Genomic DNA, 7486 nt, shown 5'->3' with positions numbered 1-7486 from the left:
TTGCTCTGAATTTGACAAATCTCCAAATGGGTTTCAACATTTATCATAATTGTCACACCAACAGTGTCTCATGGGTATTATTATAACTACCTTCTTGACAAGGAAAACTGAGGAACTAAAATATTAAAAAACTTTCTAAAAATCCCAAGACCAAAAGTGACATCAGCATGTTGGAGGAGTAGATGCTTTCTGATGTCCTTCCCCTCAACACCCATGTGGTGAACACCAACGCATAGGGACATTCTCCCCAGAGAAAGACAAAGTTCAGCTAAAAACTTATACATTGGATGAATAGGAAAAGATCTAAGTCAGACCAGGTAGAAAATACAAACTATGCCCTCTTGCTACCTCTGAGCACAACGCCTTAAAATTAAAAACAAAAACCTAAACCCAACCTCTTCCTGAGGGGTAAGGAACTGGTATCACACATGATGCCCAACCCTCTATAATGGACCAAAGCACAGGACAACCATTTAGCCAACTTTTCTAAACTGGATTAGTGTGGTGATGTTTTATTTGTGCACCCCAATAAAGCTTATCTGGGGATCAGAGGAAAAAGCCAGCCACTATATTAAACATAGAAGTCAGGCAGTGGTAGCACACACCTTTAATCCGGGAGGCAGAGATTCATCTGGATCTCTGTGAGTTCAAGGCCACATTGGGAATAGAGCCAGGTGTGGTGGCTCATGCCTTTAATCTCAGCACTAGTTAACCATAGAGGTCTGGAGGTCTGTACAGACAGACAGGAAATGATAGAGCTGGGCAGAAAGAGGAAGTGATCTAGCTGGGCAAAGAGAGGAAGTAAGATGGCAGGGCACGGAAAGGTACATGGGCATGAGTATACAGGAAACCGCTCTCTCTTGGAGGCTGAGGATTTCAGTCAGAGGATTCGTGGAGTTAGAAAGGTGATAGCTAATGGCTGTGGCTTGTTCTATCCCGCTGATCTTTCAGCTTTCACCACAATATCTGGCTCCAGGTTTTTTATTAATGAGACTGTTTAGTAATTCATCTTACAAATTAGTGCCTACTGTCATGAGGCAGGCTACTGCTCTCCCCCCCCCCCTTTCTTTCTCTGTGTGTGCACAGGCGGATTGTAGTGGGTAGCCATTCCAGCTTTGGTCTGGAAGTTCCAACCCCCATTGAGGCTTCAGTAACTATCACGCCTACAAGGCAAGGCCAAGGGAGGGCGCTGAAAACCTGAGATCAGGATGAGCCCAGGACGCGCTGTGCTCTCTTGCTGCTGGGAGCCCAGACGCTAGAGGTGGACCGAGGAGAGAGCTCCAGAGAACATCGCCGGACTATGCTGCATCTTTCCCAGAACCCTCAACCTACCTATCCCTTCATTTGTAAATTACACCATTAAATAAATCTCCTTTTATTATTAATTGCCTTAATAATTTCACCAATATCTGGCGCCCAATGTGGGGCACAAACCCACGACCCTGAGATTAAGAGTCTCATGCTCTACCGACTGAGCTGTTTATATTTATTTTATAAACATGTTCCCTTCAAGTGTTCTAAAACAAAACAAAATTCTTGGAATCACAATTATGTGCAATTATAAATGCTATTTTCCTTATGAAATAGTATAAGTAGTTTCTAATGTACTTTTACATAGAGATATAATTTGGCTGTTAAACATTTTTACAGTTAATAACAAAGTTAAGTAAGCTCAGATTTAAGCCACTGCCCAGTATTCTAGAATCTAGTTATGGTCTTTTGATAGCTTTTAGGCTTTTTGGTTTTTACTACTGAGAGCATACTTCAGTGAGCATCCTTCATCCCTCCTTCTTTCTGCATGCAGCTGAAGAATATAGACAAGTCAAATTGCCTCCGAAAGGCCGGAGGATTTGAAATTCCATCAGTGTTTCGCTGCTTTAATCTCTTCAGTGGCATGACTGAGTCAAGCAGGCATTGCTCAACCTCAGGACTGCACGAACCTCTTCTTTAGAGATGCCCAGCTTTATTGAATCCTTGTTCCATTATGATGACAAAAATTAGACCATGCAATCGTTAGTCACACCCTTCTCTGGTTCTTTACCAGGCTATTTGCTCGTGGGCATTCTACACATTTGATGAGAAAGGAGAATGATGGTTATTTGCTAGGGTGTGCTTGTGACTAGTGCTTAGATACAATGGCTCCATGGCTAATATAGCCAGTTTTGGAAAACACCAACTTTAGACAAGATCGATGTGTTATTGTAATGGAACAATAAAAAAAAAAAGTGAACACTGTAGAGCACCATGGAAATTAGGACACAATCAGTGTGTCGTTTCATGAATTTGCAGTGTATTTCCATAAAAAGATATTTCCTCCATCCCCTGCAAGGTCCCAGAGCTTAAAGTGGCGGAGAATAATGTGAACAAATCTCACAGGGAATCCGCTCCATAGACAAGCTGCATTAATTGCAAAGCAGAGGGAGCTGCAAAATTGTCAGTCCAATCACTCAGTCAGGACAGAGCCAAGCTCCTGTGAAAACTCCGAGGTAGACTTTATACGTGTGACTCTTGGGAGAAGCTGCTGTGGCCCCCAGACTGAGATTCACGGCAGCAGGTGAGGTCCTTTGACACTGGGGAATGGTGCTGGTGTTTCCAAGCAAGGCATTAAAGCTCCCAGGCATTGACAGAGCGTGGCACTGTTGTACCCCAAGTTCTCAGTTTCAGCCTGCTGCACCCTCACTTGTAAAGATCTTTCTTTCGACCACCAGCTCATGAATAATGACAGGAAGACGTTTTATTAATTATGAAAGCTCAGCCTTAGCTTAGGCTTTTCCCCAACTAGCTCTTAAAACTTAAATCAACCCATTTATATCAATCTACGTTCTGCCATGTGGCTTGTTACCTCTCCTTGGTGTTGGATGTCTGACGTCCTTTGAGTCTCACTGGTGAATTCCCCACCTCAAATTCCTTCCCAGATTTCCTATCTCTCCCTGGAAGTCCCACCTATCCTCTCCTGCCTAGCTATTGGATGTTCAGCTTGCTATTAAACCAATCAAAAGGTGCCTTAGGCAGTCAAGGAAGGACAAAGACACATCTTCACACAGTGTGATCAAATATCACACAATACTCACCTCTCAAGCGATGGTCAGATTTGAGTTTCTATATAATCTGAAGTCTAGTAGTCGAGGATAGTAACTCATGTGTGTGGGTTCTGTTCATGTTTGATGTCCTATCACTTAGAGGACGGGAAAATCATTGTTAGTTCTAGTATGTGGGATCTGTTATAATGTTCTCGAAGGGAAAGAGAATATACCCCAAAACAAAAACATCATGTTAACAGGCTAAATGTTCGGATCATTTCAAAACTACATTACAGACACTTTGTGACCAGGTCTAAGCACAGGCAGATAGGAACACTGGACAATTCACAAAAATGACCAAAGAGGCCCGTCTCTCAGCTAACATGAGGACCTGTTGCTGTTTTGTTCGTTAGTTTTTTGCTCCGTGGTATTCAACCTCATAGATGACAGTTAAGACATCCAGTCACGGATTGTCCTGCTTATTGTCCTCCCACTTTGCACAGGCCCAATGTACAAAACACTTTTACCATCTCCTTACTGGGACACCCTCAGAGATTCCCCGTGGTGTTCTCTGTCTCTCTGTCTCTGTCTCTCTCTGTCTCTGTCTCTCTGTCTCTGTCTCTCTCTCTCTCCTGCAATAAACAATAGGCCCACCTTTGCTCTGATATCCGGGGTATCTACACATAAGTTCTTGGCTGTGAGGCATGAGAGGGACATTTTCTCCTTGCTCTTGTGATCACAGGACCCTGTTTATGGTATTTTCTGTCATTAGTAAGTTTCTTATTCCACGTTGTTGGTTTTTAAAAATCTTCTCTTACGATGGCTTCTCAGCTTCACAGTTTGTTTCTCTGCCTTAGGTCATTAATAAAGCATCCCACATTTTAATGTTTTTAAAGTTTATCTCTCTAACTCATCTGAATTTCAATTTTGCAGATAGATAATGGGTATTAAAGAAAAAAATTGGTGTTTGTTGTTGCAAGTCTAGGTTACATCAGAAATTTAATGCATACCACTTGAATTATTTTACACTTTTTATTTGTGTGTTTTGTGTGTGCTGTGGGAGGGTGTGTGTAGCATGGTATGGTGTGGAGGTCAGGGGACAGCTTTCCTTCCATGTGGGTCCTATGGGTCAATCTTAGACAGTGAAGTTTGACGGCAGGCTCCTTCTTGGGCTGAGCCATCTTGGCAGCCCCAACCGCCATTTTCATGAGTGGAGAAGGGCTTATCATGACTCTCTTCCTCATCTCTGTGGCATGCTTCGAATTGTGTACACACCACAGTAACCATCACTCTTTTGGAACAATTTTCTTGAGAGTAAAACAGTGTTTTAGTACACCCTAGCATCCAACGCTGCTGGGGAGCCAATCCTGTGGTCATCGGCGAGACAACAGAGAGCTCTGGAGCACACCTCGGCAGGAGCTGGGCCCCGGAGTGCCTGAGTTTTCTAGGGATGCTTGGAACATTAGCTGTTGGCATTGACCCTTCACCCGCTCATTTAATAAAACCCAGTAGCTCCAAATCCTTTGAGTCTGTCACTTAAGAGAGTTACTGTAGGCATCTCCAATAACTAATCCACTGAGACTCATTTAGAGTCAAAGCAAAACTCAGGCTGCTCTTAATTGAGCTGAAGGGAAGCTGCCCATGGAGACTTCCACATTTGCAACTTCTGGGAATGTCTAGATAGCAACTGCTAATGAGGCCCTTAGAGCCTCTGCTTAAATCCCCCTCTTCCCCTCCCCAGTAGACCTACTTCCTCAGACATCAGAGAAATGGGGAGGAGAAGGAGCCCTGACTGGGTAGAGAGTGGCTGGGACTCAAGGGTCTCCTCAAACTACTACCTCAGGCACTACGACCTGGCTTCCCTTGGGAGAAAAGTTCAGAAATACAAAGTCATTTCTGTAGGCCTAACTAGCGGTGCCAGGCAATGCCCTGTGTGATTAAAGCCCTTACTGGAGATGATTAAATATGGAAAAAGATGGAGTCATCTGTAGCCTTCATTGTCTCCCTCCAAAAGTAAGGCATGGAAAGCTCATCCTGTTCATCTGGGCAAAGAACCTTTGTAATGAGATTGCAAGACTCTGTAAAGCAGGTTGGGACCCTCTCCAAAAGGCTAACTAGCATAGAAAGTATCCAGGGATCCAGTTCGTGAAGATCCTTTACCTGGTCCCTCCACCTGCAAAGTTTTCACGTCATCTCCTCATTCAAAATGTCTTCACTCTACTGGGTGCCAAGCATGTGCTGGTGGCTATTGTGGGAAAGAGATGAGTAACAACGGCCTTTGCCTTCAGATAGATAAAACCCCAACAGGGACAAAGATTCATTTCAAAACCATCATAAGAAGATGGAAGGTATGTTAAGCCCACAAATGCAACACAGACAAGCAGAAATGGGAAGGTGTCCAGCGACTGGGGACTATGTTCACTTTCTGATTGGAGAGAAGATGGATCTCAAGGGATTAGAAGTTTAACAGACTCTTGGAAGTTTCCAATTTCTCTCCCCCTCCCCAGGCCCGAGATCTTGGATCAGAGTTTTGTTACTATATTCATCCATTCAACCAACACTTTTTTTTCCCCCAAAGTGCCAGGGTGAAGACCAAGAGAGGATGCTGAGAGGGACCAACCTGGAAAGGTCCCTTGTCTTCATGTAGCTTGTATTTTAGTAAGGGAGAAGTGAGCATATAAATCAGAGTGATGGAGACTGAAATGAGTTAAGTAGAGGACGGCAGTGAACCAGCTTACAAAGGGGACTCAGAGAAGGCCTAGTTTATAAAACAAAAAACCTGCACATGGGTGGGAGTTGTAGTTCATTGGAGGTGCATGTGCGTAGATAGACCCTCAGCAACTACCAGTGCTTGGTGCTTGTGTGCAGTACTTAATATAAGACTGCAGTCATCAAGACTTTGAGATATTGTTAAACACACACACACACACACACACACACACACACACACACACACACACACACACACACCAATAAAAACGATGTTTTGAAAACTTGGGAACACTCAGGCCCAACTGAGAAGATGTCTTCACTAACCTCTTCCCCTCAAGGCTCAGAGTCTACATGGAAGAGGCAGAAAGATGGTGAATGACTTCCAGACACAGCAGGACTGATGCACGTACGAACTCCCAGAGACTCTGGCACCACACGCAGGACCTCACGGGCTCGAGCCAGACTGGGTCCCAGCCTTGAGAGGAGGAAGGGGACACAGGGTCCCACCCCTAACCAAGAAGCTATCTGCAGTTGATAGCTACCAGCAAAGGGGGAATTTGTTTTCTCCAACGGAATGTCAGGGTATACCAATCACACTCCAAGACAGGCTCCATGTCTAGGAGTGGTTGGAGAACACAAAATTAACTCCATTTTTTTTTCTTTTTGGGGGTGGGGGTGGGGCTTTTTGTTTAGTTTTGTTTTGGCATTTTTTTTGGTCTTATTTGTCTTGTTTGTTTGGGGTTTGGGCTTTTCTGAGAGAGATCAGAGGAACAAAAAAAGTTAGGTTGGTTGGGAGGAGCTGGGGAAGCGGAAATGATCAAACTATATTGTATAATAAAAATTAATTTAAAAACTTTTATAAAAGGAGGGTATGAAGTCAGGAAGGGGATGTGATGGGGAATCCTAGGGAGAGTTGGAGTGAGAAGTGAAGGGTAAATATGATCAATATATACTATATACAGTTACAAAATTCTCAAAGAATGAATAAAAGTAAAAATAAAAGAACTAAAAAAATACAAGGTAGAGAGCAATTAAAGAATACACCTGGCGTTGGTCACTACTCTATACACACACATGTATACACCTGTATACACACATACACACAGAGAGAAAGAAATCCAGCTTGAATCAGAACTTCTAAAACTTTAGAAAAATAGGAAGAAATGAAGTTAAAATCAATTGACTCGAACAAAGGAATATAACAAACACTGACAAAAATGGTCTCAAACATAAAAATAAAATTACAAGTTGCCTTGGTTTAATAGTGCAGCATAAAATGCAATGGGGGCAAGAAAAGGAAACAGCCAACAAAATAGAAATAAAGCAAAGAAAAAAAACCCACTGTAAACATAAGGGATTAAGTGTCGGGAAGGTGGGAGAATTCAACACACATGCAGTTCGAGTCTCAGAAGACTACATACAGCTGGCCAACAAAGATGAAAAAGGTTTAACATCTATAACATTTATAGGGAAATGGAAATCAAACAACACTGAGATCCCACATCATCGCGGTCAGAATGGCTGCACACAAGAAAAGATTAGCCACATGCCAGGAGGAAGGACATGGGGAAGGGAACCCTCATGCGCTGCTGGGGATGAAAATGATCAGTCCTGCCTCTGGGAGCACAGTGTGGAGGTTCTTCAACATACCCAAAACAGAACTCCCACAAGACACAGCCACACCGCTCCCGAGTATGTACCTGAAGGACAACATACTGTAGAGATGCTTGGACATGTACTCAAATCAGCTAAGT

Source organism: Peromyscus maniculatus, chromosome 20 (assembly GCF_049852395.1).
Source record: "Peromyscus maniculatus bairdii isolate BWxNUB_F1_BW_parent chromosome 20, HU_Pman_BW_mat_3.1, whole genome shotgun sequence".
In the NCBI taxonomy this organism is placed as follows: domain Eukaryota; kingdom Metazoa; phylum Chordata; class Mammalia; order Rodentia; family Cricetidae; genus Peromyscus; species Peromyscus maniculatus.
This window is presented reverse-complemented; position numbering follows the sequence as displayed.